The sequence below is a fragment of the Triturus cristatus genome, chromosome 1_2 (genome assembly GCF_964204655.1).
Source record: "Triturus cristatus chromosome 1_2, aTriCri1.1, whole genome shotgun sequence".
Taxonomy (NCBI): domain Eukaryota; kingdom Metazoa; phylum Chordata; class Amphibia; order Caudata; family Salamandridae; genus Triturus; species Triturus cristatus.
In genome coordinates, this window is record NC_140580.1 from 159,347,481 (window position 1) to 159,368,286 (window position 20,806).

Genomic DNA, 20,806 nt, shown 5'->3' on the forward strand with positions numbered 1-20,806 from the left:
AAGGCAATGGACCCAAATCATAAATATTTAGATAAATCAAAGACAAATAACAGACAATGTGAAAAGTCTAGGCAAAGGAATTACTGTTGGTTCTGATACATTCATTAAAATGTTACCTGAAGCTTTTTTGAACTGAGCAAACCAATCTCCTGGAAGTGATGTGAGCTACCACCCTTCTCTGCTATGTGTTACTTCTCCTGGAGGTTTGTGAGGCACTTCTCAAGTAGCATTTCATTTGCAAAGGAAAAAAGAAATAATTTGGCACCACATCGATGTAAAGATATCAAAACAACTGACCACAAAAAAGGACATTTCTAAGTAACTTTTGGCCACTCCCATAGCAGTTTGTGTATGATCCTGTCAAATTTGTTGTTGACAATGCCCTTTAAATATCCACAGTATAAGCACAGACAGCCATTACTCAATATCAGTATAAAGATTTGTTTAGACTACAAACCTCCTCCCAGTCTGTATCCTGCATGCTAATCTATTCCATTCAATTTATTCCAGAAAACCAGGTTTCATAAACATAAACATCTCCATGACTCCATTAAGACATCCATAAGATCCTCTGCCAAGAATCAAAAATTGAAGGTGTTGCTAGTGAAACTCAACAATGATGAAATATCCTCAGTTGGAGATACTGAGGTGAAGTCTTTAGGAATATGGCTCTAACCTTTCCAAGGCTTATCCTGCAGGGAAATCTGCTTGCAAGGCTTGATCCACATTACAAGTCATCAAAACTTTAAAACACTGTTTTCAGATCATTGGTGGAACAGTTGGTGGTTTCAAGAATTGACTATGGGAACACTGTATTGGCTGGTGTGTCTTCCTCCCACCTATGCTCAACAACAGAAGTAGTCCACTCCCTAGCAAGAGAGATTTCTGGATTAAAAAGAAATCGCCCACATGTTTCCTGTCCTTCCACATGAGGGCAGAATAAAATGTTTTCATGGATTACCTCCAGGGCACTATAACCGAACAATCCTGCATATCTACTCGCTAGCATCAACACAAACTTCTGGTACTAAGATTCTAAGTAGCTCACAAATGTCATCCAGTAAATCATGACATTTACTACGCTGAAGGTACCTTCAGAATCAATCTCTAGTGCGGCAACCAGAATATGGAGCCGCTTACCATCTGAAATCCAAACAGCTGTATCCATTCCTATGTTTATGAATAAACCTTTCCACTTCAAACAATGTTGAGTCTAAGACTGGTGGCCTATCACCACTGATGTATCTTCAACTGAAGACAGTGTTGTAACTACCTCCTCTCCTAAGTCACACATACGCATAAACTACCACTCACCCCCACTCACTTTATAATATTGCAATATCACTCACAATGGAGTTAAATGTTATATCTCATTCTGTGCAATGTTGATACTTATACATTTTACCACGTGTGTACAGCATCTTGGTACCCTTTCATAGAGTGCACTTTAAAAAATGCTTAACAAGTAAATAACCTAAAATGTGTTATATTAAAATACACAATATGAACTATCCACAATATGAACAATGCAAACAAAAATGGAAATTTAAAATAATGTACATGGTAAAGCACATATAATTCAAGTTAATTTATTATATCATGTACCATAAAATCTGCACTTCTTCATTTAAAAGAACAGGAAGTTGTTCTATGACAGTGATACTCAAAGTACGGCCCGGGTGTCGCATGTCGACCTCCAGACCTTTAGATGCGGCCCCCTGTTCATTAGCAGTACTGGGCTGCTGTTTACTCGAATCAGCCCTAACATTAAAAACAAATGTTAAATAAAGGAGCAAACATTTGTTTTCAGGTTAGTTGCAGTTATAGGAAGAAAGTAACTAAGGTTTCCTGCAACAATTAATTTAAAGATATCTTGCAACAAACTTATGAAAATATGATAAAGCTTCTTTAAAATTCCAAAAGTGTATTCCAATAACATAAAGCCTACCTTATTACCCCAGATTATATCTGTGCCTTGAGTAGTGTTTTTTTAAAGAGATTTTTCAAACATAATTTTAAGAAACATTCATGCTTCCTTCCACCCAAACTTTCAAAATTGCAATAGTGAACTAAGAGGCAAGTTACTTGTTATGTGCACCTGGGCTATTATACATGGACAATATTATAGTTTATTAAATCATACACTGGAGAAGGTTTCATACAGCGCACATCCAAAAGTCATGAAGTCCTGTATTTCAAGGTCCCCTTATATGTGATTATGAAGAAAAAATAGGAAAGTTAAATAAAACAAGTGCCTAGAACCACACTAGGGGCCATATGTAGGTAACATACTATTTACCGATTCATAAATACCGAATTTTACCGATTCGGTATTTATGAATCGGTAAATAGTATGTAGGTAAATAATCGGTAATTATTACCGATTCGGTAAATATCGGTATTTATGAATCGGTATTTACCAAATCGGTAATAATGCATTCCTTCCCATTCATTCCTATGGGCCTGGAGGCCCATAGGAATGAATGGGAAGCCAGTTACTATTACCGATTCGGTAAATACCGAATCGGTAATAGGGGAGGCATTTTCATGGGTGGCAGGGTGTCACATTGACACCCTGTTGCACCCCTGATTCGTGCATGTGTGCACATGTGGCGCACATACATGCCCTAAGGGCATGTATGTCTGCCACATGGCACTTTACAAATAGCACAAAAATGCTTTTTGAAAGGTATTCGTCATTTACCATCAACTTGTAGTTGGTGGTAAATAACGAATCCAGACACCAATAATGCACACACTTGAGTGCCACCTACATAGCATTTCTGGATTCGGTAATTTACCGAATCGGTATTTTACCGATTTCTTAAAATTCCGATTCGGTAAATACCGAATCCAGAAATCAGCCACCTACATCTCAAGTGCCTCAATACCGGTCGGTAACGGGATATTTACCGATTTTCGGCCGTTACCGACCGGTATTGAGGTACCTACATGAGGCCCAAAGTGAGGAAACCGGGATTGATACCAGGTTTTCTGGTTTCACATTATGCAATTCAGCCACTAGATGGGCATGCTTCACTTCCCCTACACTCACCTTACAGTGCCCAACACCATCACCGTCCGCACCCCCCTAGCCCACCACCCCCACCCCGCTGCCTTCCTGCTGGTATTTATGCAGCCCTCGGTCACACCACAGACCAAGCTTTTAGGCCTTTGGGAGCAATTTTGTGAGGTCAAATGTTCTATGATAAAGTGCAAGCCGTAAGTTAAGCAAAATGAATGTCATTGTATTAAAGTACATCCAATTTAGAATAATCTAGAGAAAAACAAAGGGGATGTTGACAAATTAACAGACTCATTGTCATCTCAAACGTTTACTTCATAATCAAGAAACTTCATCATTTGGAAACATTTTCTTATGTATCATCTAATCACTACAAATAAAATGTACCATGGAAAATTGAATTGTTTGATGTTTCTTGATTTTACAAAGTATTCAAGCATCTTTTCATGGCCACAGGCAAAGGCTTTTAAATGTCAGTGTTAACTAATATTGTTTGTGACAGCAATAACAAGGGTTGCTCATTTTCTGCTTGGTTTTACATTCACAGAAAGCAAAAGTCACTTTATAGAAAAGACTTGTAAAGGAATATTCTTAACCTACATTTCATATAACTTGACAAAGTTAAATACCTCAATAAACCTGGCCCAAGAAAGGTTTTATAATTGTCATTGATTGTCTCACACCTGTAAATAATCCCTATACCTAACCTGCAGCATTCACACTGCTGTACCAGCCAGCTTGTTTGCTTCTGCTACAATGTGGTTTAAGCTTAAATTAAGAAGGATCTTATGTCCATTGGCCAATCCATGACAGACTCAAGACATGTTCACAGGATAGGAGTTACTGAAGTCTTAGCTGGTAGACCTGTGCAGCAGTATTTGCCCTCAATCTAATTTAATACTGAGGTAACATTAGAACTGCATGCTTGCTGATCAAATTCATTCTAAACTTAAGTATCAATACTTTTAATGGTGTGGTATTCGGTAATCAGCATAGTCTCCAAAAGAAATTAATTTTCTGTATAATCAGTTCATTTACTCCACGATTGGGGTTGTCATGGAATACCCCACAGTTCTGCTCCAAAATATACAGTTATTTGTTGATTGGGCTGAAGTAGGCTGAAAGATACCCCCACCTATTTATCATTTTAACACATCAACTGATAAACTTGGGACCACATGCATCAAACTTAGGAATTGTGTTTCGTAAATTGCGATTTTTAAGAAATCGCAATTTATGAATCACAATTCCTTATGCATGTAGGAATTACCCAAAAAATTGTTATTCCTAAACATTCCTTATTTGCGACTCACAAATTGCAAATCGCAAATAAGGAATGGCTTCCCATTCATTCCTATGGGCCTAGAGGCCCATAGGAATCAATGGAAATTGCATGCACAATTTTCGAGTACCAAATAGGTACTCGGAAATTGCGCATGCAATGTCAAGGGTGCAAGGGTGCCAAAAGAACATCCTGATGCACCCCTGAAAGTGCAATAAAAAACAAGTTGCACACACACTTGCCCCAAGGGCATGTTTATGTGCAACATAGAACTTTGAAAAATTCACTTTTGAGCATTTTTCAAAGTTTTCGTAAATTACCATCAACTTTAAGTTGATAGGAATTTGTGTTTCTTAAAAGCGAAATCGCAATTTTTTTTGTTGCATTGCATTTAGGGAATCGCAATTTGTAATTCCCTAAATGCAATCACAATTTAAGTAATCGAAAATTTTGCGATTACTTAAATAGCGATTTTTGCATTTGGGATGATGCATCCCAAACGCAAAAATTGCGGTTGCAAAGGGGCAGATTCTGTGAATGTGCCCCTTTGCAACCGCAAAAAACAATGATACATGTGCCTCTAAGACATTATTCGAGAGCTAGTAGCTTTGCAGGTTACAGTTTGCTTATCTCCAACCTTTTAATTTAGACTGGAAACATCTGTTGGTCCTTGATAGTAGGCTTGTGCTGTTTAAATCAGTTTATCACTTAGGGGGGACATTTACTAAGATTTTGTGTAGTGTTTGTGTCACAAAAGTGATGCAAAACGGTGCAAAATCTTTTTTTCCTAATTAACTTTCCAGCGCTGGGAATTACATAAAAGTAATGCAAAGCAGCGCATTGCGCTGCTTCGCATTACTTTGCACCAAGGGTGCGTACCAAGGGTGGTGCATGGGCATTCCTGTACAACCACCCAAGGTTTCACACACTAAACCCAATTTACTAAAAACTGTCGATTGGGTTTAGTGTGAGAAAACTGTGCCCTTTTCAACTAGGCGCAAGGAAGAAAAAAGGTTTTTTATTTCTCCTTCCTTTTCTGACTTTGCATGCGTGCTGCACTGTGCAGAACGTATGCAAAGTGGGAAAAGCCTTGCATGGTGCCTAGCATAGTATTTTGTATAGGAATGGGTACCCTTCCTGTACAATACCTATGGTACACTCATGCACACACCCTAGCGCTACGGCGCTAAGGTGTGTGAATGGCACACAGCTGCTAAAATCAGCGCTGGCGCAAGGGAAAGGGGAGTAGGGAGCCATATCTTTAAAAATATGACGCTCTCCTGCTCCCTTCCTGTCGCGCCCCCGCAGCACAGCCTCGCAGTGGAGATTTTGCTAATCTTCCCCTTAGTCTCCTAGGTCTTATTAAAGGACTCAGGGGCAGATTTACAAGCCCCTTGCGACAACTTTACGCCGCCGTTGCGTCACTTCTGTGACGCAGCGGCATCGTAAACAATGCGCCACGTTGCGACATATTTACAACGTGACACATCTAGGGAGTGCATCACGTTGTAAAGCCCTGCGCTACATTAGACCTGCGTCAGGTATAATATATGCAGGATGGGCGTTCCGACGTGAGAAAGCCTCGTAAAAGTGAAGCAGTGAAATCTATAAGATTTCACTGAGTCTGCGGAGAGGAAGGGTCCTTTTTTCATATCCTGTGGGAGTGCCAAAGAATCAAAAAATTATAGGAAGTTGTAGTGGCTTGTATGGCAAGGGTTGTAGGAATGGAATTAACGTTGGCCCAGAAGTGTTGTATTTTGAATGTATGGGGAGACTCAGACCTGGGACAGGCAGAGCGGACTTGGGTCACACTAGGGCTGATGGTAATGAAGTGCAACATTGTTCATAAATGGGGATCGGGTGAATTGCCAACTCCAAGGGAATGGTCACAAGACATGGATTGGTGTATGGTGGCCGAGAAAGCAGTGTATATTAGCAGGGGCTGTACCAGGAAATGGGGGAAAATCTGGGATAAGTGGAATAAGCACAGAGGGTACCCCTGCACATCTCCCCTGGATGAGACAACCCAACCCGAGCTTGGCCCCTCCAATAGAGGAGAGAACTAACGAGATGGAAAATGATGCTTCTTAATATTATAAGGTACATGTTAAAATTAAAATTGGCCGTACTGTATAAGACTGGAATGAGGAAGAATGCATAATATGGTATTGTCCTGTTGCTTAATTTCAACAATAAAAAGATGGTTTACAATAAAATAAAAAATAAAAAAGATTGTACTGAGTCACTTTTACCACGCCACTGTGCCAAAACCTATACGCCTGCTTGAAGCAGGTGTAAGGAGTGACGCAGCATGTTAGGAATAGGCATACCTAACCTTTGCCGGAGTTGCGTCTTGCTTGTGACATGACTCCAGCAATGCGCTGCCTATACGCCAAATGATGCGTCACGCATCTGTCTATCTTTGCTCCATGGTGCACTGCATTGTAAATGCAACGCATCCATGGTGGCGCAAGGGAATTTTTATGGGACGCAAATGAACTGACGCGTCTCTGCTAATATGCAGAGATGCGCCAGTTCTTGGAAACCTGCCCCTCACTCTATTATCACTGATGAAAACTGTCTGCGAGTTCTGCCATTTGCAAGGCCTCAGCGCGGGCAAATGTAAACCAGACCAGATCAACAGATCCAACAACTTTTGGTTACTTGTAGTTGAAGAATAAAGTTAAATGTTTTACTTTTACAGAATCAGAACTTCTGAGGCCACTGTTAGCCAGAAATGTTTGAAACTTTAGATGGGTTTAGCATCAACCTTTTAAAGCTGGTTCACATTGCATTTAAAATAAATCAGTAAATATAACTCGCAGCTATATCGTGCAGGCCCTTTGTGCTTTGAAAATACATTTTAAAGACTAAAGTATATTCCTAGCACAAACCTCATAAGACGAATGCTCTACTACAAAATAAAACCCTCTCTCTGAAATACCTGTGATAGTGCGAACTGCCTAAGGGCCGTTTCCTTTTTCTGGGAACACAGGGCACTGCTGTCTGAACCAATGAAGCTCTCAGCAGCCGTGAGTGTTCGTTGAAATATCCAGCACCTTAGCATACCCGAGCTCTGCTATGCAGGAATTCTCGTGCATTCCATCTATACAGCACTAAGGGCCTCATGTAGGTAGCGAAATACCGGTCGGTAACGGCCGATTTTCGGTAAATATGCCGTTACCGACCGGTATTCAGACAAGTGAGATGTAGGAGTCCAAAAACCACTTTTCGGTAAATATGAGGCGGTAAATACCGATTCATAGTTACCGAATTCTAAAATACCGATTCATATTTACCGAATACATAATTAACGAATCGGTAAATATGAAGTGGTAAATATGAAGTGGTAAAAATTTAAAATGACATGTAGGAGCAGTCGGTAATTAAGAAATCCAGGAAAATCGGTAAATAAGAGTCGGTAATTAACACGGATGGAAAGCAGGTGGTAACCATCAACAATGCACATAAGCAATCCCAAAATGCAACAGCGTGGACAACATGGCCGCCATGTACGTCATTGCAAGGCGCCTACGTCTACAGGCAGCAGGACTGAGGGTGTGGCGACGGGAGGAACAAATCTACAGACAGCGCATCACACTATTCCAGCTGACTGATGCAGAGATACATGAGAGGTACAGGCTACACCCCGAAACCATCATGGACCTGATAAGGGACCTGCACCCACTCCTGGACCAGCCAACAAGAAGGGCGCACGCCATACCACCACATGTGCAGGTGCTCTGCAGCCTACATCTACTGGCATCCGGCAGTTATCAGGTGGTGACAGCTGCGGTGGGTGGTGTATCCCAGAGTTGCCTGTCCCGTTTCTTCAGGAAGTTCCTGGATGCCATGATGCAGAGAATGCACCACTACATAAGCTTCCCAAACACACAGGCTGCACTGCAGAAAACAAAAACAGACTTTTATCACATGGCACAGTTCCCCCATGTCATCGGCTGTATTGATGGTACACACATCCCAATCTGTCCACCAGCTGCTACAGAGCACATCTACAGGAACAGGAAGTCCACCCACTCCATCAATGTGCAGGTGATCTGTGATGCAGGGAACATCATCACAGATATTGTTGCAAAGTTTCCTGGGAGCACCCACGACTCTTACATCTTCCAGAATAGTGGGATCTACACACGACTGAGTGCCGGCGAATTCGGAGAGGGATACCTGCTGGGTAAGTAACAGTGACGCCCCTTGAAACCTGCAAATCAGAGTGTATAGAGGCATGTAACTGATGGTTCCCTTTTACTCATCCAGGCGACAGTGCATATGCATGCCGGTCATTCATCCTCACTCCCTACCTACACCCAGCAACCCAGAGTGAGAGACGATACAACGTGGCCCACAAATCTACACGCAATGTGGTGGAGCGCACGTTTGGACTACTGAAGAGCAGGTTCCGCTGCCTCCACAAGAGCGGAGGCGCACGCCAGTACAAACCCATCACCTGCTGCAAGATAATTGCCACTTGTGCAATGCTGCACAACCTTGCCACGAAAAAAGGTACAGATGTGGAACTAACATATTTTGAGGACAACGAGGATGAGTCAGGCCAGCCAGAGGGCAGCGCAGCTAGAGTGCCAACTGCAGTCGATGGGAGAGAGAGACGGGCAGAGATCACATGCAACTATTTCTGAGTAAGTGAGGGGACACAGCGAGTTGTGAGAAGTCATGACGTAGTTTAATGTGGCACCACGCCATGAACACATGAACAGGCCAATCTGGCAATATGCCATCTATACAATGAGTATGTCCAGGGTTACGTCACCCAATGGCAAGTGGATAAGCAGGGCCACATCAATGTTTGCGCATACGCGCTGCAGTGGTGTATTGCACGGCCTGTGCATCCTCACTAGAGCCAACCCCAAGCCGCCTGCTGCTCCTGCGTGCTTCGGGGACGGGGGGTGTGATGCTGCTGCTGGTGTCGATGCTCTCCGCAGCATCCCCTGCAGCAGTTGTCGACGCCTGACTACTCAATAGCACCCCTAGTGCACTTGTCACCTGCACCATCCCCCGAGACAGGTCGCTGCAGCACTGTGTTAGGCCCTCCTGCATCGTCACAGAGCGCCGGCAAAGTAGGGAAGTCGCAGTTGCCAGACGGTTGAGTGCCCTGCTGGTAGTGTCCCTTCGCTGGCGTTCCCGGCGCCGTGCTTCGATGTCAGCATCTAATTTGCTGCACAACTGCTGGATTGACTGGGACATGTCCCGAATGCCCGCAGCCATGCCGCCAATGTTTGTGTCCATGTTGACTAAGCTTGTCCTCATCACCCGCATGTGCCTCTGGACTGACATAACTGCCTTTGATTGCAGGCGCTGTTGCTTCAACATTTGGCCCTCGAGCCCCAAGAAGACACCATGGCCGTCAGTGGGTGCTGGTGGACTCTGGACACGCGACCTGCGGCGCCCTCTTGCTCCCGTCTGTGCTGCCTGTGAGGTGTGGGGCACAGTGGGATGGCTCCCTTCCTGGGGCCCGGTGCGGTCTTCTGGGCCCATGCTGTCGTCTGACGAGGTGTCTAAGGCTCGTAGCCTGGCTGCTGGACGCCTCCTCATTCTCACACCTGCAAGCGGAGATGTGGCCGGTGAATCGAACATGAGTGGCGATGCTGGCTCTGGTGGTGGTGATGCTGGCTCTCGGTGAGGTGATGCTGGCTCTGTGTGCGGCGAGGCTGGCTGCGTAGGTGGTGCGGCTGCAAGTGGGCCTGCTCCCTGGTCTGAACTCGTGCTGGCTAGAGGTGATTTTTGTGGGCGGTGTGCCGTCTCCCCTGCAGCATGCCCTGTACTGCATGATGTCACATCTGTGGACAGAAAAACAACATTGGCTCAGTGTCCCCGAAGGGCTGCATTGCAAGCGTCACAATAAATCATTTCACATTCCAATCTGTCCTCTGTCTCCTTGTGCCTCGAGTGCGTGACATGCCTTGTTGCCCTGTGACATTTACGTCATGGTTAGTGTTGCCCTGACTACATCTCCCGGAATGCATTGCCTGTCTGCACTGACACGTGTGGACTGCAGTGTGATTCTCGTTTCACAATGGGGGATGTGGGATAGGGGTAGGGGAGGCTACATTGCTGTGCTTTCGTCTTACCTTGGTGTGTTGCGGCTCTGGCAGAGCTGTCGGCGTCCCCAAGACCCATGACGCTCTCTTGCTCGAGTGTAGCCGCCACCAGCTCCTCCAGTTCGGTGAGGGCAGGTGCCCTGTTGGTTCCACCTCCGGTCTGGCTGGCCTCCTTCTGGATGTCGCCCATCTTCCTCTTGGTCACAATCCTCAGGTCATACCAGCGCTTTTTGAGGACCTCAATGTCCCTGTGGGTCACTCCCACAGCATTGACCTGCGCCTGGATGGCCAGCCATATGTTGCGCTTTTCGGCCTCAGGCACTTGCAGGGATTGCCTCCCAAACAGCTTCTGGTGCTGCTTCACCACCTCCTCCACCAGCACCTGGAGTTCCTTGGGGCTGAATTTGAGCTTCCTCCTCCTTTCCCCTCCGTCTTTCTGTGTTCTCTGGCTGGACATGCTGTTCGTTTCCCGCTCGCACATGCAACTGCTCCCTGCCTCTCCTCTGCACTCCAGGCCTCTCCAGGGTCGGCTAATTATGTACACCTGCCTGGGTGTGGCCACTTCGGCTAATTGTGTACACCTGCCTGGGTGTGGGCAGTTCCTGGTTGGGTGGGCTGTCGTTGCACAGGATTAGCTGTTTCGTCAAGTCATGTGATGTTATTTACCGAATCCGTACGTACCGATTCGGTATTTCCCGAATCGGTAGATACCACCTCGGTATTTTCCGATTCGGTAGATACCACCTCGGTATTTTCCGAATCGGTAATTATCACCTCGGTATTTACCGAATCGGTGAATTCCGATTCGTATTTACCGAATGTTACCGAATCGGTAACTGTTACCGAATTTTTACCTACATATAACTTACCGATTCTAATTTACCGATTCGGTACGGCTCGGTATTTAAGAACCGGTAAAATTTATTTACCTACATGAGGCCCTAAATGAGGTAAATGTACTGACAAAGTCCTAAGAATGACACCTGTATGTCAATATTTGTCATAGGAACCTTTGAACATGCAGCTCATTGAGAGCTTTGTCATCCAGGTAACTGTCTTGCAAATAAATCGTTTTCATTCTTTTAACAGAATAGGGACGAGTTTGGTGTGTTTTATGGAAAAAAATCTGATTGAAACAAACATTAAACTAAAAATAAGAGATTAAACGGAAGTCGAAAAGGTTTCACCACAAAACAAAGGAACCATATCTCAAAGAAGAGTTATAAAAGAGAAAAAATACAAATCTAAAATGTCTCATTTCAAAAACAAAGGGAACCCATGGGTGACATACACACAGCTACCCAGGGGGTTTCCCGGCGCTACGCATAGGCAGGAATGTCTTAACAGAGTATTAGAATAACCAGGGGGCATATGTATCAAACGATTTTTTAATCGCAAACGCTGCGATTCGCAAAATAACAGCGTTTGCGATTAAAAAATCGGTAATCGGGATGTATGAGCCAAATCCCATCGCAAAATTAAGGAATTGCTAATTTAGCAATTTCTTAATTGTGCGTAAGCATTTAAGAAATCGCAAATTGCGATTTCTTAAATGATATGTAAAAAGCACCCAAATTGTGCGAATTATCCTTAAGAAATCGCAAATTACCTAATTTGCGATATCCTTTCAAAATGCACTTTTTTTAATTTTACAAAGTGCCACGTGGCGCTCATACATGCCCTTAGGGCATGTATGTGCGCCATATGCACACACACGCTCATTTCAGGGGTGCATCAGGGTGTCATCATGACACCCTTGCACCTTTGAAATTATTCTCAAATTGCGATTAGCAAATTGCGATTCGCTATTTGAGAATTACTTCCCATTCATTCCTATGGGTCTCCTGGCCCATAGAAATGAATGGGCAGGTATTCCTTAATTGCGATTTCGCAATTTTCTAATCGCAATTGAGGAATTTTAAGAAATCGCCAAAAGTTTGCAATTTTTTTAATACATCCCGTTTTGCAATTCTCAAATAGCGATTCTTTAAAAATCGCTATTTGAGAATCGCAAATGGTGATGTTGATACATATGCCCCCAGGTCTTTAGGCTCCTACGAAACAACAGCAAAGACGTACAGTGTCTTAAGCATTCTGGGAAGGCATTTCAAAGCTTATGGCCTAAATATCCAAAGGTATGGCCTCCTATACGCGCCAGGCGGATTCTGGGCACAAGGCAGAGAGCCTTATTCCTGGATCTAAATGTGGGTGTGATGGGGAGTCACCAGATCCTGGATGCAGCAAGGGCCTGGTCCAGCCCTGGTTTTAAAAATAAAACAGAGAGTTTTAAAATGAACTTTCTTTTCATTTGGAAGCTAGTGCAGTTCCCAGAGGAGAGGCAAAGTCGGGGCATACTGGGGAGCCGTTACAGAAGTCTTGCAGGTGAATTTTGTATAACCTGCAGGTGACGAATAGAGGACATATTAATTCACAATAGAGAATGTTACCATAGTAAACAGTTGAGAGGAGCAAGGCTTGAATCAGAGTTCTTTGTGCCGAGTGAAGAATCATTCAAATGATCTTCCTCACCCACTTCGTCACAGCAAAACAGATGGAGGCCACTTTGGCCACTTGGGGTTGCATAGAGAGTTACTCATCCAGCTAGAACCCCAAGCTTTTTACTTTGGGATTTAGTTTTGGGAGAGTCCCCAGGGACTCAGGCCAGTGTTGTGGACCCCAGAGCTGTGGATTCCTACTGAATACCATAAACTCGGTCTTATCACCGTTGAGTTTAAGCGAGTTGCTATCCATCCAGGAAGCAACTCGCCTTAGACCAAGGTTAAGAGCATCTGGGTCATGCCCCTGTAGGGACGACAACGAGAAGATAATTCGTGTGTCGTCCACATATAAAAACAGTGTCAGGCTGCCACTCTCCACTACATCCACAAGAGGCTACATCCACGAGATGGTAAACATACAGGTTTAACAACATGGGGCTCAGCACAGAGCCCTGGGGTATTCCAGAGGTCAAGGAACAGATCCCTGACCATGCATCTGACAAAAAAACGTAAAAGTACCTTCCTTTCAGGAAGGAGGTCAGCCAACCTAGGGCTGTTCCATCAAGGCCTAGTGTTTCCAGTCTATTTACCAAGATGGAGTAGGACACAGCATTGAAGGCTGCACTGAGGTCGAACAGAAGAAGCGCGGCTCTACCGCCATCATCTAGGAGTTGTTTTAGGTGTTCAATAACTCCGAGGAGAGCCGATTCTGTACTGTGCTGAGCCATAAAACCCGACTGAGAGGAGTGAAGGAATTGCTGGACTTCTACAAAGGTGGTAAGCCATGAGTTGACATGCTTTTACAGACTTTTTGGAAAAGACAGGCAGTAAGGAGATGGATCTAAAATCAGCCCAATTGGTTACCACGAGCGCAAGGTAAGTGTTTTTCTTTTTTAAATTTAACTTTACCTCGTCATCGTCTCTTGACTGCCCCCCATGCCACAACTCTTACCTGCACAGGCCCCGACAGCCAAGCTGTCACTTTCAGTTGACAGAGATGGGGCAAGGATAGGACTGGGAAATGAAGCGGGATGTGATCACTGGTAACAGAACAAACCTGGCATAGGACAATTGAAGCAACAGAAGGAGCCAAAGGAGATGAGTCCAAAAAGGGTCAATCAAGATCACCAACACCCTCTCCTCCCAAATGTTCTGCAGCAACCTGAGGAAGGGGGGACAAACCACCTCTGAACAAAATCTCAGAAAGGGGGCATTGTGGGGAGAAGCAAAGAGGTCGATCCATGAATCCCCGAACTTGAGATAAATGACCCTGAAAAGGAGCACAGACAGATGATACAAGACCTAGGAAGGCAGGTTGGGAATCAAAGTGTCCGCATGTAAATCGCTATAAGATGAGCCTCCCTCCATGAGCAAATAAGCGATGGGAGATGATTTGGATGAGTGCTCCGTGTACCTACCTGGAGATTCAAATATCAATGAGCCACCTGATTGTCAGTGCAAAACAGCAGATTCGCTACCAGCTACTGGTTCTAAAACACCTGAACCACCTCCCAAATCTCAGTCAACTGCTGTCAGTTGGAGAAATGAGCGCTGTCCCTCAGATCCACTGACCGCTTGCTTCCAAAGATCCCAGTGTGCCCCACTAACCCCTCAGACTGGCATCTGCCATTAACAAAAGAGGAGGTGGGAGCTGGAAGCTGATCTTGCTGTCACTACCCTCAACTCCTGAAACAGGACAGATGTGAGAGGAAACTGAGTCATAAACTGCAAGCGAGGGAGCACAATGGGTCAACAGATGATTGATGAGAGACTTTAGGTGAACACGAGCCCAAGGAACTACTTCTGTGGTCATCAACCCCTGGACCCTCCACCAAGTCCACACTGGAGATCACTGCTTAGACAAGAGGGCAAACAGAAGACATTCCAGAGTCCCTTTTCGAGTAGTAGGAAGAAAAAACACCCCATCTGAGTGTCGAATACAGCGCAGATAAACTGCAGCTGCTGAACAGGGACTACCTGTGATTTCTCCAGGTTCAGTTTTAAGCCCAATTGTCGAAACAGAGCAATTGTTGCCTCCACCGCCAGCCGAGCCTTAGAGGGAGAGGAAGCACAGATCAAACAGTCATCAAGATAAGGATACACAGAGAAGACCCGAACCTACAAAACACCCACAGCCGGAGCCATACCTTGGTAAACATCTGAAGAGCAGTTGACAGCCCGAAAGGTAACACCCAAACTGGAAATGGGCCCTGTTCATCACAAAAATTTCAGAAATTTTTGGCTGTCTTGATGGACAAAGACATGAAAATAGGCGTCCTCTACATCTAAATCGTTCCACCTTCACTGACCAGTTCATAGCCTTCAGATCCAATATCGGGCAGAAAGAACCACCTGATTTGCAATCTGAAACAGAATGGTGTAGAAGCCTAGCCCCTCCTTGGCTGCTGGCGCCCTGATGATTGTGCCCTTTGTCAGCAGCTTCTCAATTCCTGACAACATAGTAGTCCATTTCAGAATGCCTTTTGACAATGGAGTATCCTGAAATTGACCCACTGGAGGACCAGCAGATGAAATCCAATAACCCTGGCTGATGATTGGCAAAACCCACTGATCAGAAATCTGTTGAAACCAATGATCCAGGTACTCCTAGCTCCTACTCCATCATAGTCATTACTGACTGGTTCCCTGAGACCTCTTGGTGAAAACGGCTCTCCAACCTCGAGAAGAGGACACAACTGACTGAAAATTTCATTTGTGAAAGAGAGGCTTTTTCTCCTGTTTGGATTGAAAATGGTTTAACATCTTCTCCTCAGCAGAGCTTTCACCATAGTGCTCAACTTATTCCCAAATAGCTTAGCACCTTTAAATTGCAGTTTATGAATCAGTGCCTATTGCACAACCTCCAGTCCCCATGGTTTGTCGATGCTGATGAGGAAAAAATTCACAAGGTATCAAAAGAGACGTCAGAAAGGAGCTGGGCCAACAACCTCATATAAGCCAGGACAGGCGTTCGATCCCCTTGATCTTGAAGGCAGCCAAACAGTCTCACAACATCCTTAATGATGATCTGTGAGGCGTAGGCAGAGTAAGTACTGGCCGTGATCCCAAATTTTAAAGCTGGTTAAGAGCACTTCAAAGCTGCCTCCACCTTTTCTTCACTGGATCTAAAAGGGTTGCCTCCTCAGAGGACAATGAAGCTGAAGAGGCCACAGAGGACAAGATGAAAGCAACCTATGTGATCTGAGGAAACTGGTCATCAAACTGCTCCAGAAGATACAGCTTGCTCAAAAACGTGGACTACCCTGCTTATCCAATCCTTCCACTTCTTAGAAAGGATCCCTCTGATACTGTCATGCAAGGGCAAATCATCTACAACAGAGGCACTGTGTAGTGAATAAAACCCATCATCCACTAGACTCATAAATGTAATTCCAATCACACCCCGAATGTGTGCCAGCATATCAGAGAAAGCTTTTCCCTGCACATTTTTGCCCTTAGGGTAATCATCCATCTCATCATCACCATCCCCTTTTTGCTTTTTGTATGAGGCCCAGTCAATGCAGCCTGCATCACATTATTAGTTAATTCCAGCAAATCAGCCCTGGAATTTTGCTGCATATCGTCCTCCTCTAATTTCTGCACATGCTTCCGTTTGGAAGCAGATTTCCTAGTCGTAGCTTCAGACTCCACAAGCTCTGTGCCACCAAAAGAAAGAGACAACCAGCAAAGCAGGAAGTAAGTTGTGCCCAGCAACAACCTCCTATTTTTACCTGTCTCCATGCAACCTAGTCTCATAAACCACAAGACTTTTGGAGCATAAGAGACAGGCTTGCTGTCCCCCTGCAGCCCAGTACAACATTGACACAAACACTGGTGCCAGGACCATCCCAGCACTTGACTGGCCAGACCCCAGAAAATGAGCCCCAATCCTGTCAAGCACATTCTCAGGGAGAGTGGCCGAAAGCGGACCAAAGTATGCATTACACACACGACCTACCGCCAGGAAAAACAATGCGGTAAGGCAGCTTGTAACTCACATAGGGCCATATGTAGGTAGCCTAACATTTACCACTTCATAAATACCGAATTTTACCGATTCAGTATTTATGAAGTGGTAAATGATACGTAGGTAATCCATCGGTAATATTTACCGATTCGGAATGGGTCGGTAATTTAGAATCAGTATTTACCGATTCGGTAATGGTAACTGGCTTCCCATTGATTCCTATGGGCCAGGAGGTGCATAGGAATCAATGGGAAGCCAGTTACCATTACCGAATCGGTAAATACCGATTCGGTAATGGGGGGAGCACAATCAAGGGTGGCAGGCTGTCACAGTGACACCCTGTTGCACCCCTGATTCCTGCATGTGTGCACATGTGGCACACATACATGCCCTAAGGGCATGTATGTCTGCCACATTGCACACTTCAAAGTGCAAAAAAATGCTTTTTTACAGCTACAACTTTTAGTTGGTGGTAAATAACGAATCCCAACAACAACCACACACTCCCCCTACATATCATTTCAGGATTCAGTATTTACCGAATAGGTAAAATTACCGATTCGGTAATTTTACCGATTCGGTAAATTACCGTATCCTGAAATGTGCCCCCTACATACCAAAAGCCTGAATACCGGTTGGTAATGGGCTATTTACCGAAAATCGGCCGTTACCGACCGGTATTGGGCTTCCTACATATGGCCCATAGTCACTAAAACATACATGAATAGAAAAAGAAGCATTCAACTATATGTAACTTACTACATTCCCAAAGCATGTTTCACTCGCCTGTCGAAAGTCAGTAAAATGATTGAGACAGGTGGGAGGGGTTTATATAAAAACATAAAAAACAGACTGTCATGTTAGGAGCCTGTCAGGAGGTGGGACCTCTTCAATATGGTACTGACTGGGACAAGGATGTCCTATGAAGGAGTAATGACTGAGCTGTGCTAATTAGCTGTAGTAAAAGTTGTATGTCCTGTGTACATCACATATGCTGGAAACTAGCCATGCAATACCATGTAAAACAGGACCTAGCAATGATGAGATAACTTATCATCATGGAAACTGATTTCATGTGCTGATAGGATGTAAAGGCAAATGTTTATTTGGTGAGTTTACTGGTCATAAAGACAACTGTTCATAATGAGCTTGCTAAGTATTTAGGAAACTGATTGCCGAGTTCTTGCAAACTCAGAAAATGAAAGCTGACCATGATGTGCTAAGATGAAATAATAGAAATTTTACGACATACTATTCGAGTATAATACAGAATTGGTACTGATTCGGCAAATATGCATAATAGAAACTATCAAGGTATACGCAAACTGGGCACTGTGCAAACAGGTGCCTAGCTGCCAAGTTGTCAGACTGCTATGTGTGACATTTTCATATTTTCAGTGTAATTATGAGTGACATTTCAATGACTATGAGTGACACTTTCCAGGGAGAAAATTCAAGCAATAAAGATGAGGGAAACATATAAATGATATCTGTTAGACCTGGCATCATTGGCGTGGGTTTCCCCTGTATTTTTTGCCTTTGCCTCCTGTTATTTTTGCTGTACTTCGTTTTGCTGGTCTAGATGCTTTGGGCACTTTGCCACTGCTGTTCAGTGCCAAAGTGCAAGTGCTCCCTTTGTAAAATATTGCTATGAATTGGTGTTTCCATGATTGGCATATTTGATTTACTAGTCAGTCCCTAGTACAGTGTACTGTGTGTGCCCAGAGCCTGTAAATCAAATGCTACTAGTAGGATTACAGCACTGATTCTACCACCTACACAAGCAACCTTGCAACAAGGTCTCAGGCCTGCCATTGCAGAGCCTGAGTGCAGTCTGGTACTGCCATGTTGACCTGGCAAGTGCACCCACATGCCAGGCCTTAACCTCTAATTTTCTTACATGTTAGTCACCCCTAAGGTAAGCCCTAGGTACCCCTGTGGGCAGGGTGTAGTGTATGTGAAAGGTAGGACATGCCAGGTGTGTGTGGCATGTCCTGATAGTGAAATACTGCCAATTTTGGTTTTCAAAATTGTACGGCTACCTGTTCCTATAGGATAGAATGGGGAGTTTGATTAAAAAATCTCATAACCATAACAACCCCTGGGAACAAGGTAGGAAAATTAAGTTTAATTTGCCTGAACTCAGAATGGTAAAATGCATCGTTCAGTGAGGGGGATTTTTATATTCTGAGTTTGAAAAAAACATTTTTAGAAAGTTAGTCATCCAGTGTGCCTCTGCTAGGATGCGTATTGACTATCTGGCTTTGGAGTGACGTGGGCTGGGGATGTGCAGTGGCTCCAGAGAGTCTGGATGAGTCAGGGCTAGGCTGAATTGACCTGGGCTGCATTTAGGGTAGAGGATGGAGATTTTCTTTCATCTGAATGGGCTTGGTCTGCCTTCCACAATGCTGTCTTCCCTTCCTACAAGGAAGCTGCACCAGGGAGGACAGAACTGTTTTTAACTGAGCACAGGGCTTCTCTGCCCCCAGAGAACAAAGGATTTTGCTGTATAAAAAGAGGGCCACAGACATTTAGACCAATTCTGGGAATCAAGAGGAACATTTGCCAAGCAGAAGAGCTAGAGAAACTGAGGAGGAAGACTGTCCCTGTGCTGTTTACTGTCGGGGTTGGCCTATAGTAGATACTTTCTGCCAAGGAAAGGGAAAAGGGCTTTGCTGTTTGGTGTGTCACCTGCTTGAGGAAGATCTCCAAGGGCTTGAAACTGATCTTGCCTCCTGTTCTGAAGTCTCAGGGACACAAAGACTTTACCACCAGCTCCCCTGAACTTCCTTGCTGGGAGTTCTGACCTGCTAAGAGGTGCCTGCTGTTGTGTTGGCCCTCTGGAGCTTGTTTGCCACTGCGAACTGGAAAAGCAATGCAACTTTGAGAAGCACGATTCATCCGTACCTGTTTACGACACATCGCTGAAGAAATCATCGCAGCACCTGCCCACAGCTCAAGTAATTGCCGCATGCTGCATTGAGTGCACCGCTCTCCGAAGTCCGAGATCACCGCACCGATTCCAACGCAAGCCCTACTGTGCCGCTGCAAGAATTTACACATCGTTCCTGATCATTGCATCGCATCGAGGCGCCAAGTCTGTCGCATCATTGGGGACGCAGTGAGAAACTGACGCATCACCTCCCCATGCAGTAAGAAACCAACGCATCACCTCCTCTCTGGTAAGGAACCAACGCATTATCTCCCCTGCGCAGCCATAAGGAACCAACCCATTACCTCTCCCGGAGCAAGGAACCAACGCATCACCTTCCCTGAGTGTAAGGAACCAATGAATGATGTTACAACGCAAACATTTACAACACATGCCTTTACAACACAGTTTTTACATCGCAACATCCGTTACAATGCATGTTTTTACAACGCATGCCATCACAATGCATTTTTAGGAACTATATTTACAACGCATTCCATTACAACGCATACCATTACAATGGCTATTACTTTTAGGGCCACAGTAGAGTAAGTGTTGGATAGTGTAGTGGTAAAAATTACTATTCCCACTCCAGTGAGTGCAACAGTAGGGTAAGTGTTGGATAGTACAGGGGTACAAATTACTATTCCCACTCCAGTGAGTGCAACAGTAGGGTAAGTGTTGGATAGTGTAGGGGTAAAAATTACTTTTCCCCCTTACTTACCTTATAACGCGTTGTAATGGCATGCGTTGTAGTGACATGCGTTGTAAAGACATGCGTTGTAGTGACATGCAATGTAATGGCTGTGTTGTAATGGCATGCGATGTAAAGGATGTTGCGTTGTAAAGGTAGTGCGTTCTAATGACTGCGTTGTAAAGGTTGTTACCCTTAAGGAACCGACACAACACCTTCCCTGCAGCCCTTTTTGTTTGTGTGTTTAACTCATCCATGGGACTTTGAGTGAAAAGTGTTGCATCTGCAATTTGCTTTGAACTGAACTATTTCTACCATTTGAATGTCATATTTT